Source organism: Vombatus ursinus, unplaced genomic scaffold (genome assembly GCF_900497805.2).
Source record: "Vombatus ursinus unplaced genomic scaffold, bare-nosed wombat genome assembly UNPS02014798.1, whole genome shotgun sequence".
NCBI classification, from domain to species: Eukaryota; Metazoa; Chordata; class Mammalia; order Diprotodontia; family Vombatidae; genus Vombatus; species Vombatus ursinus.
Window position 1 is genome coordinate 32,175,872 of NW_020954576.1, and position 12,843 is coordinate 32,188,714.

Below are 12,843 nucleotides of genomic sequence, written 5' to 3' on the forward strand. Positions count from 1 at the left end.
GCCATAATGATCAAACTACCAATAATTATTTTATAGAGCTAGAAAAAATGATAACAAAATTCATCTGGAAGAACAAAAGTTCAAGAATATCAAGGGAATTAATGAATAAAAATGTGAAGAGAAGGCTAGCCATCCCAGATCTCAAACTATATTACAAAGCTGTGGTCATCAAAACAATCTGGTACTAGCTAAGAAATAGAGTGGTGGATCAGTTGAATAGATTAGGTACATACTACACAGTGGTAAGTGACCATAGAAATACTGTGTTTAATAAACCCAAAGAGCCAAGCTTTTCAGACAAGAACTCACCATTTGACTAAAAATGCTGGGAAAAGTGGAAAGTGGATTGGAAGAAACTAGGTATAGATCAACATCTCACATCATATACAAAATTAAGTCCCAAATGAGTACATGATTTAGACATAAAGGTTGATTGCATAAGCAGATTAGGACAGCATGGAATACTTTACCTGTCAGATTTATGGATAAGGGAAGAATTTGTGACCAAACAAGAAAGAGAGAGAATTATGGGATGTAAAATGAACAATTTTGGTCACATTAAATTAAAAAGGTTTTACACAAAGAAAACCAATGTAGCTAAAATTAAAAGAGAAGTAGAAAATTGGGAGGAAATTTTTATAGCAAGTTGATAAAGGCCTCATTTCTCAAATTTATAAGAATATAAGTCATTACCCAATTGATAAGTGATCAAAGGATATGAAAAAGCAGTTTTCAGATGAAGAAATCAAAGCTATCTATAACCATATGAAAAAATCCTCTAAATTACTATTGACCCAAGAAATACAATTTAAAACAACTCTGAGGTACCACTATATACCTGTTAGATTGGGTAATATGACAAAAAGGAAAAATGATAAATGTTGGGGGGGTGGGAAAATTAGGACACTAATGCACTGTTGGTGGATTTGTGAACTGATCCACCTATATAATTTGATATTATGCCCAAAGGGCTAGAAAACTGTGCATGCCCTTTGACCCAGCAAAATCACTACTAGGTCTGTATCTTATAGAGATAAAAAAGGAAAAGGACCTATAGGTACAAAAATATTTATAACAGCTCTTTCTGTGGTTGCAAAGAATTAGAAATTGAGGGGATGACCATGAACTAAAGAATAGCTGAACAAGTTGTGGTATATGATTGTGATGGAACATTATTGTACTATAAAAATGATGAGCAGGTGGATATCAGAAAAACCTGGAAAGACTTACATGAATTCATGCAAAGTTAAGTGAGCAGAACCAGCAGAACATTGTATACAGTACCAGCAAAAGTGTAAGGATGATCAATTGTGACTTAGCTATTCTCAGACATACAGTGATCTAAGACAATCCTGAAGGACTCATGTTGAAAAATGCTATTTACCTATAGAGATAGAATTGATGGAGTCTGAATGTAGATTGAAACATACTTTAAAAAAACCTTATTTTTCTTTTTTTGTTCTATATATTTTTTTCACAAGATGACTAATATGGAAATATATTTTGTGTGACTACACATGTATAACCTATTTCATATTGCTTGCCTTCTTAATGTTGGGGGAGAGGAGAGATGGAGGTAGAAACTTTGGAACTCAAATTTTTTTTTAAAAAAAGAATGTTAAAAATTGTTTTTACATGTAATTAGAAAAAAAATGAAAACAGCAAAAGAGAAAGAAAGAGAAATCATCCAGTGGTAGTCTTTGAGGGACAAGCAGCCCTGTTATTGGGAAATCTCAGCTTGGTGCAGTAGCCCAGGGAAGTAACGTCTTTTGATGGTCTAGTGTACTCTGATTCATTGGCTTGCCAACATTGCCTCTTTCTATGGAGCAGGGAGTACAGAACAGAAAATTGGAGACCTGCAAAATATTCACAGGCTTAAAGTTATAGACTGTAATTGAACCTTCTCTTTGTGACTGAACCAGTTGATACTTGGCAAGCTGCAGCTTCCTGATTTTAGGGAAAGAAAAAGATGTACTAAAAAAACTTTTTGAAAAAAAATCCTCAAAATCATCCTTAGATAGCCAATCACTCTTAGAAAATAATGTTAATTGTTGAAGTAAAAATGAATCAGGAAAATGGATTAAATTTCTTTTATGATTTTCTTTTATGATTTTTAAATGAATGGAAATATGTCTATGCTTTTTATATTTCTGAGTTTCCTTTCCTTCATGACTTTTCATTCTCCTCCCAACCCCCTCCCTCCTTCACAAAAATAATTCTGAGGGGAAGAGCTTGAGAATTTTGCAAAATCCAAAACACAGCCTTTGAGAGACAGTGTTGTGTGATGGGTGCCATAATTGGAGGCAGAAAACCTTTATTCTAGTCACCTATTTAGACTCCTGGGAGTCAAGATGGTGGAGTAAGCAATAAGTCACTCTTACCCTCCCTTATTGACTTTGAAAAATCCAGAGAATATAGCCCCAGGAAAAATCTTGAAATAGTAGAGTCAGCAGAAAGACTAGATACAGCAGTCTTTTAGCTCATGAGGCTAGGGGGATTAACAGCTGTAGCTGAAGGGGACCAGTACAGGAAGGGAGGCATTCCAGGAAGCCACTGGCAAGCCCCTCCTCACCAAACCAGTAAGCAGGCCCCTAGTTCCCAGCACAAGAAGCTTGGAGCAGTGCCCCCTGTGCCCCAGAAGCAGAGATCAACTTTAAAAACCAGAAAAAGGCAAACAACATGAGCAAGAAGCAACATAGAAAAACAATGATCATAGAAAAGTATCTTGATGACAGGGAAGATCAAAACACAATTCAGGAGAGGATAATATTGTCAATATACCCACATATGAAACCTCAGAGGGGAATATGAACTGGTCTCAAGGCCAAAAAGCCTTCTTTGAAGAACTCAAGAAGCATTTTAAAAGTAAAATAAAGGAGGTAGAAGAAAAATTGAACAATTCCTTTAAAAATACAGTTGACAAAATGGAAAAAAGTACGTTGAAGAAAACAACTCCCTAAAAAGTAAAATGGGCCAAATGGAAAAGGAAGTACAACAGCTAACTGAAGAAAACAATTCATTAAAAATTAGAATTGGGCAATTGGAAGCTAATGACTCTATGAGACATCAAGAATTAGTCAAATTAAATCAAAAGCATGAAAAATAGAAGAAAATGCAAAATTCCTCATTGGAAAAACAACTTTGGAAAATAGATCCAGGAGAGATAACTTAAGAATTATTGGTCTGCCTGAAAGCCATGATGAAACAAAGAGCCTGGACAGTATCTTTCAGATCATCAAGGAAAACTTCCTTGAGGCCCTAGAACCAGAGGGTAAAATAGTGATGGAAAGAATCCACTAATCACCTCTTGAAAGAGATCCCAAATTGAAAATGCCAAGGAATATTGTAGCCAAATTCCAGAATTATCAGGTTAAGGAGAAAATCCTGCAAGCAGCCAGAAAGAAACAATTCAAATATTGTGGAACCATAGTCAGGATTACACATGACCTTGCAGCTTCTACATTAAAAGATCAGAGAGCTTGGAATATGATATTCCATAAGGCAAAGGAGCTTGGATTACAACCAAGGATCAACTACCCAGTGATAATGAGCATGATCTTTCAGGAGAGAAGGTGGACATTCAATTAAATAAGGGACTTCCAGACTTTCCTGATTAAAAGACTAGAGCTCAATGGAAAATTCAGTCTTTAAATACTAGACTCAACAGAGACATAAAAAGGTAAATAGAAAAGGGAAAAAGCATGTTATTCAATAAAGGTAAACTGTTTACATCCCTACATGGGAAGATGATACTTAAAACTCTTGAGAACTGTTTCTTTATTATGGTATTTAGAAGGGATATACATAGACAGAGGGGGTGGGTTTAAGTTGACTTTGATGTGATGATAAAAAAAACCCAATGAAATGGTGAAAAGGAACTGCAATGGGAGAAGAGGAAAGGAGGAAGCAGAAAAGGGTAAATTACATCACATGAAGAGGGACAAGGACATATTACAGTAGAGGGAAAGAAGGGAGGGAGAGAAGCATTGTTTGAACCTTACTCTTATTGGGTTTGGCTCAAGGAGAGAATAACATACTCAGTTAGGTATAGAAATTTAACTTGCCATATAGGCAGTAGGAGGGACAAGGGAAGAGGGGATAGAATGGAGGGAAGAAGTAGTAAGGGAAAAGGGAAAGAAAAGGGAGAATGTTGATAGAAAGGAGGGCAGATTGAGGGAGGTGGTGGTCAAAAGCAAAACTCTAGTAAGGAGGGAAAGGGACAAAAGGAGAAAGAAAAGCATACATGGGGGGAGAGAGGAATAGGATGGAGAGAAAGACAGAGAGTAATCATAAATGTGAATGTGAATGGGAAGAACTCTCCCATAAAATGGAAATGGAGAGAATGGATTAAAAACCATAATCCTACAATATGTTGTTTACAAGAAACATTTGAAAAGAGGGATACACATAGGGTAAAGGTAAAAGGCTGGAGTAGAATATATTGTGCTTCAGCTGAAGTAAAAAAAGTAGGAGTAGCAATCCTGATCTCAGACAAAGCAAAAGCAAAAATAGATCTTATTAAAAGAGATAAAGAAGGAACTACATCCTGCTAAAAGGCACCATAGACAATGAAGTAATATCATTACTAAACATATATGCAGAAGTGGTATAGCATCCAAATTATTAGAGGAGTTCAGGGAGTTACAGGAAGAAATAGGCAGCAAAACTATACTAGTGGGGGACCTCAACCTCCCCCTTTCTGGACTCGATAAATCTAACCACAAAATAAACAGGAAAGAAGTTAAGGAGGTGAATAGAATTTTAGAAAAGTTAGATATGGAAGACCTCTGGGGAAAATTTAATGGGAATAGAAAGGAATATAATTTTTTTCCCAGCAGTATATGGCACTTACACAAAAACTGACCATGTACTAGGATATAAAAACCTCACAATCTATTACAGAAAAGCAGAAATATTAAATGCATCCTTTTCAGATCATGATGCAATAAAAATTATATGTAATAAAGAGCCACAGAAAGATAGACTAAAATTAATTGGAAACTAAATAATCTAATCCTAAAGAATGAGTGGGTCAAACAACAAATCATAGAACCAATCAATAACTTCATAGAACCAATCAATAACTTCATCCAAGAAAATGACAATAATGAGACAGAGTGACAAAACTTATGGGATACAGTGAAAGTAGTTCTTAGGGGAAGTTTTATATCTCTCAATGCTTACATGAATAAAATAGAGAAAGAGGAGATCAATGAAGTGGGCATACAAATAAAAAATACAACAAATTAGAAATTCCCAATTAAATGCCAAATTATAAATACTGAAAACCAAAGGAGAGATTAATAAAATTGAAATTAAGAAAATTATTGAACTAATAAATAAAACTGAGAGTTGGTTTTATGAAAAAAACAATAAAATAGATAAACCTTTGGTTAATTTAATGGAAAACCAAATTACCAGTATCAAAAATGAAAAGGGTGAATTCACCTCCAATGAAAAGGAAATTAGAATAATAATTAGGAACTATTTTGCACAACTGTATGCCAACAATGTTGATAATCTTAATGAAATAGATGAATATTTACAAAAATATAAATTGCCCAGATTAACAGACGAGGAAGTAAAATACTTAAATAACCCCATCTCAGAAAAAGAAATTGAACAAGACATCAATGAACTTTCTAGGAAAAAATCTCCAGGGCCAGGTGGTTTTATAAGTGAGTTCTATCCAATATTTAAAGAACAATTAATTCCAATAGTATATAGACTACTTGGGAAAAAAAGGTGAAGAAGGAGTCTACTAAATTCTTTTTATGATACAAATATGGTGCTAATTCCTAAACCAGGAAGAGTCAAAACAGAGAAAGAAAATCATAGACAAATTTTTCTAATGAATATAGATGCAAAAATTTTAAATAAAATATTAGCAAAAAGATTACAGTAACGTATCATGCAAATAATACACTATGACTAGGTAGGATTTATACCAGGAATGCAGGGCTGGCTTAATATTAGGAAAACTATCAGCATAGTTGATCATATCAACAACAAAACTAACAGAAATCACCTGATTATCTCAAAAGATGCATAAAAACTTTTGAGAAAATACAACACCCATTCCTATTAAAAACACTACAGAGCATAGGAATAAATGGAGTCTTCCTTAAAATGGTAAGTAGCACCTACCTAAAACCTTCAGCAAGCATTATAGGTAATGGGGATAAGCTAGAAGCATTTCCAGTAAGATCAGGGGTGAAATAAGGATATTCATTATTATCACTGTTGTTCAATATGGTACTAGAAACATTAGCTTTAGCAATAAGAGAAGAAAAAGAAATTGAAGGTATTAGAATAGGCAAAGAAGAAACAAAGCTATCACTCTTTGCAGATGATATGATGATATATTTAGAGAATCCTACAGAATCAAGTACATGAAATAATAAACAACTTTAGCAAAATTGCAGGATATAAAATAAACCCACATAAATCACCAGCATTTCTATGTATTACCAACAAAGCTCAATAACAAGAGATAGAAAGAGAAATTCCATTTAAAGTTACTGTAGACGTTATAAAATATTTAGGAGTCCACCTGCTGAAACAAACCCAGGAACTATATGAACACAATTACAAAACACTTTTCACACAAATAAAGTTAGATCTACATAATTGGAAAAACATCATTTGCTCATTGGTAGGCCGAGCTAATATAATAAAAATGACAATTCTACCTAAATTAATTTACTTATTCTGTACCATACCAATCAAACTACCAAATAGAGCTAGAAAAAAAATAATAACAAGATTCCTCTAGAAAAACAAAAGGTCTAGAATATCAAGGAAACTAATGAAAAGAAATGCTAGAGAAGATGGCCTAGCCATACCAGATCTTAAAAGCAGCAATCATCAAAATTACTTAGTACTGGCTAAGAGGTAGAGTGGTGGCTCAGTGGAATAGGTTAGGAACACAAGACACAGTAGTCAATGACTATAGTAATCTACTGTTTGATAAATACAAAGACCCCAGCTTCTGGGATAAGAACTCACTATTTGACAAAAACTACTGGGAAAACTGGAAAAGAGTAAGGCAGAAACTAGGCATAGACCAAAATCTTACACCCTATACCAAAATAAAGTCAAAATGGGTACAAAATTTAGATACAAAGGCTGATATTACAAACAAACTGGGAAAGCAAGAAGGAGTTTACATGTCAGATTTATGGAGAACAGAAGAAATTATGATCAAACAAGAGATAGAGATCATTATGAAATGCAAAATGGATAATTTTGATTACATTAAATTGAAAAGATCTTGCACAAACAAAGCCAATGCAACTAAGATTAGGAGGGAAGCAGAAATCTGTGAAAGAATTTTTACAACCACTGTCTCTGATAAGGGCCTCATTTTTAAAATATATAGAGAACTAAGTCAAATTTATAAGAATACAAGTCATTCCCCAATTGATAAATGGTCAAAGAATATGTACAGGCAATTTTCAGAGGAAGAAATTAAAGCTATCTACAGTCACATGAAAAAATGCTCTAAATTATTATTGATTAGAAAAATGCAAATGCAAATGATTTTGAGGTACCACATCACACCTATCAGATTGGCTAACATGAAAAAAAAACACGAAAATGATAAATGTCGGAGAAGATGTGGGAAAATTGGAACATCAATGCATTGTTGTGAAGTTGTGAACTGATCCAACCACTATGGAGACTAATTTGGAACTATGCCCAAATGGCTGTAAAAATGTGCATACTCTTTGACTCAGCAGTACCATTTCTAGGGCTGTATCTCAAAGGGATCATAAAAATGGGAAAAGGACCCACATGTACAAAAATATTTATAGCAGCTCTGTCTGTAGTGGCAAAGAATTAGAAATTGAGGGAATGCCCATCAATTGGGGAATGACTGAACAAGCTGTGGTATATGAATGTAATGGAATACTATTGTGCCATAAGAAATGATGAGCAAGCAGTCTTCAGAAAAACCATGGAAAGACTTGTATGGACTATGCTGAGTGAAGTAAGCAGAACCAGGAGAATGTTGTGCGCAGTAACAGCCATGTTGTACGATAACTAACTTTGATAGCCTTAGCTCTTCCCAGCAATGCAAGGATCTAAGACATCTCCAAAAGTCTCATGATGGAAAATGCTATCCACATCCAGAGAAAGAACTATGGAGTTTGAATGCCGATTAAAGCATACTATTTGCTCTTTCTTTTTCTTCTGTTTTATTTTGTTTCTTTTTTCTTGTGGTTCCTCCTATTGGTTCTAATTCTTCTTTACAACATGACTAATGTGAAGATATGTTTAATAGGAATGTATATATACAGCCTATATCAGATTGTATGCTGTCTTGGGGAAGGAGGTGGGGATGAAGGGGGAGAAAATGTAAAACTCAAAAGCTAAGTGAATGTTGAAAACTAAAAATAAATTAATTAAAAAAAAACTTCTATTTGGAACTCATAGGCTGTTTGACTCTAGGCAAATCAACCTCTTGACCAAATCAAGTCAACCAAGTCAATTCTATCATAGTTAATCTCTCTGTACTTCAGTTTCTTCATCTGTAACAATGAGGATGGCAATAGCAGCTACCTCTCAGGATTGTTGTGAAGTTCAAAGAAAATAATGCATATAAAGTGCTTTGCAGAACTTAAAGTCATTTATAAATGTTAGCTATTCTCTCTCAGCCCCAGTTTCCCCATCTGTAAAATGAGGACAATAATATCACTTATCTTATAGGGTTGTTGTGAGGATTGAGTGAGACAACATATATAAAGCACTTTGCAAACCTGAAAGTGCCACGTAAATGGTAGTTATTTATAATTATCATTTACTTCTCCTCATCTTGATATCAGGTGGATTTCATAAAGAAATGGTATTAGGAAAAATTGCTATCCTATTATCATTTTTTGGATTTACTATTCAGTGAACTATGGTACAAGTGGATAGAATAATTGATTTTGGTTATTGAATGAAAATGTTGGAATGCAATTACATTTGATGAGGTCATTGACTTATAACTATTGCCAATCTGTGCTATTGCACTATGAAGTAGTGTCCAATAATTTTTTATAAATTTTAATTTTTATACATAATTTTATAAAACTATGCATAATCCTGTCTAAGAACATTTATCAGATCTCTTCCTTTTGTCAAGGAACTATTGGTCTTTCTAAAGTTGTCTTCAAATTGTGGGACCTGAACTTTGTGAATGTTATATGAATTTTTGGTTGGATAATTTTAAAATCTGTTATCCATTTTATTATTTCAAAGGGGATGCATTAGGATATTATAAAGGTATTAATTGTTCTAAATATATTCTTCCCATTGACTTTTGACAAATCAAAGCTGACAATGAATATCTTGACATACACAGGCATGACTTTTGCTTTGACAACTATATTCACTGTGTCTTACTGGTGAACACCAAAATATCTGAACATATAATCATGCATTTTCTCTCCTGATATAAACTCAGCATCCACTTTTCTTTAGCATCCATTGAAAGTCTTGGAATCATTGGAGAAAGTTTATATGTTACAAAGAAAGTGGGTTTTTTTTTTTGATTGAGCCATATGACTTGATGTCATCCACATACATTAGATTATTGATTAAATGTTGATGAAATTCCCCTTTTGACTTGGAAGTTAAATGCATTTTTATTTAGAAAATATAAAAATGTTTTTAGGGTGAGATAGAACTACAATGGGCTTAGTATAAACATTGTATATACTGTATGAACAACTGTATAATCATTGTATCATCATTACTATTCCAACATCCTCCTCTGATTGTCATGACTGAGTATTTCAAGATTATTTTTATTATGTAAGTGGATGTGCCTCGGAAAACGAGCATTTTCAACAACTTCAAATTGGTCTAATGTTAAGAGAAGACTCTCAGAGGTCTTCATTTCTTTCTTCCCTCCCTATTTGCTTAGCCTTAAGATTTTCCTGGGCTTCTTTCCCTCCAAGTCCTTATATGCCTCCAAATATTTTTTAAAATTAAATTTATTTTTTCAATTAACAAGCATTTATTTTTCTCTCCCTCCCACACCCCACTACCACTAAAAAAGGAAAAACAAAACCCCAGTAATAAATATGCATAGTCTAGCAAAACAAATTCCCATATCGTCCATGTCCAAAAATGTGTATCTCATCGTGCATGCTCCCAAATATAATTAAATGTACTTTGTTATTAATTTTGAGAGCTCACAGCTGTAGAAAATAATTCTCATCCTCAGTCAGTTGATTGGGGTACAGAGAGAATTCAAAATGGATCATCTCATTTTCAGGTGAGAACTTTGATGATAGTAGTCTATATAGCCCCAAATTCCTGTGATGACTTAATATTTGAAGCTGGAAGACATTATTCTTACCAGATTAAGCCCCAACCCAGGCTCTAGGACTTCAAACAGAAGCAAATTTGGGCTTTCAGAACTACATTTTCTAAACCAAAAATTAGCACACATGACCTGACTGTGAACTTTTTTCTGATTTGTGAAAGTTGTGAAAATTTATATAGTAAATAATTTTGTTATAAATTTAATGAATTGTCTTTATTCTGAAAGAATATATAATTCTATGAAACAGCTGCAGACATACTTCAAAACCACCTATGTGTCCAAGGGGAATCACTGTACTTCAGTGAACTTTAGGCCAGGTCACTAAATATAAGTACTGGGAAATATTCACCAGGGTCATTACCAGCAGGCTACATAGCAGGTTTTCAGTGACCATCCTATTTCAACTTGTGCTTTGCACAGCACAGGCAGACATACTATATACAATAATAATGGATATCCATTGTATATAATACTTTAAATCTAGCAAGACCCTTTATGAGCATTTTCTCATTTGATCCTGATAATAACCCTGAGAGACTGGTACTACAGTATCCCCATTTTCTTTTTTTTTTGGCATCCCCATTTTCTATAGGAGAAAAGTGAGGCTTAGTTATATTAACTGACTTGCGCATGGTTACACAGCTAGTGATGTCTGAAGTAGGGTTCTAACCCAGATCTATCTGACCTTAAGTCCAGTTTCTTTCTACGCATGGCTATATAAAGTAGGGTAGTATATATGTTTTTGCAAGTAATTGATGTCTCATAGGACATCTCACAGGAAATTATAGGTTTTAGAGTTAGATGGGACCTTTCAGGTTAGCTAGTCTAATCTCCTTTTACAAATAAGGGAACTGAGGACCAAATAGCTTAAGTGGTTTTATCAAGATCACATGGATACTAAATAGCATAATGTTCTGGTTCTCTTCCGTGCCTGGAAAGTTCTTCCTCCTTATCACCATTTCTTGTTTTCCCAGGCTTCTCTTAAATCTTAACTAAAATCTTACTGTCTACTGAAAGCCTTTCCTAATCTTAATTGTAATGCCTTCCCTCTTTTAATTATTTCCTATTTATCTTGTATGTAGCTTGTTTGTACATATATATTTGCTTGTAGTCTCCCCAATTAGATCATGAGCTCCTTGAGGGCAGGGACTGTCTTTTGCCTCTTTTTATCATCCTAGCACTTAGTTTCTGGCACATAGTAGGTGCTTAATAAATGTCTATTGACTTAGCTAGGATATACTTTTTTCTTTAACTTGTGAGTCTTTTTCTTTGGTAGCTCTCAGCCTATTGTGACTTGGGTACATTTACAGTGGAACAATTTCTTACTTGGTTCATTTAGTTATTATTTGGAAAAATGTTGGAATTTCCACAACACTTTGTTGCTTTATGGGGGCAATGGGATGGAATATTTGAAATGGGATTGCCTCAGAATGCCTAGGACTTATTAATGTCATACCTATATATATATGTATACAGTACCCTAGGCCAGTAATTCACAATTAATTCAGTTTTACTGCTGGTCCTCCTTTGATTTAGGCACTACAAATTTTAGTAACTGTGTTTCCTGTCCTATATGCTTTTTTTCTAGTTACTATATCTGTGTTTCTCTATACCAGTCCTACCACTGACTGAATGTCTTTTTTAGTTGCACAAATCCACCAAAGATTCCATATTCTGTCCCTTAACCACACCATTCACATTACTGGATCCATGATGTCTACTTTCAGCTGGCTCCCATGTTGAACATTTTCAAATTTGGATCACTATCTGTTTGCCTAACTTTTAGATCTGCCGTGGATTTTAGATTTAGTTTGATCATTTTGCTAATGGTACACATTCTCAACCTATCCCTTCTACTTTTGAACTGATCTTCAAGTTGAGGTATCCTTGTGTTATAGCTCACATTTATGTGGTGATTTATGGTTTATAAAACATTTTGATCACAGCAACTCATTAAATTGGGTGGTAAAAATATAATTATCCTTATTTTAGATACAGAAAGTGAGGCTCAGAGAGATTTAATGGTGTGCCCATAGTTACATTGGCAGTAGAGCAAGAGCTTAATCCCATTTTCTGATCTAGTCCAGTGTTTTTTGCCATTATGTCATTATTACTGTCATTATCATCATTGTTATCATTATTGTCACTTCCCACATGCCCATTCCTAGAAAGATGGTCCTTGTTCTTGCTCCCATGTTTGGAAGCCTGTTCTTTGCTCAACTCACTGGATCATCTTGAACTTTTGATGTAGGTTTTGGCTTAGCATAGTGTCTGGCACATTTATATAATGTCTATTTATTAATATCTATTTAATAGACATTTAATAAATGTCTATTGAGCAGTTTTTAGATGAGGAAATCAAAGCTTTCTAAAGGCATATGAAGAAGTGATCTAAATCACTTTTGATTAAGGAAATGCAAATTAAAACAACTACAAGGTATCATTTTGCACCTTTCAAATTGACTAATATGAAAAAAAAGAAAAAATTATAAATGTTGAAGAAGATGTGGGAAAATTGGGACACT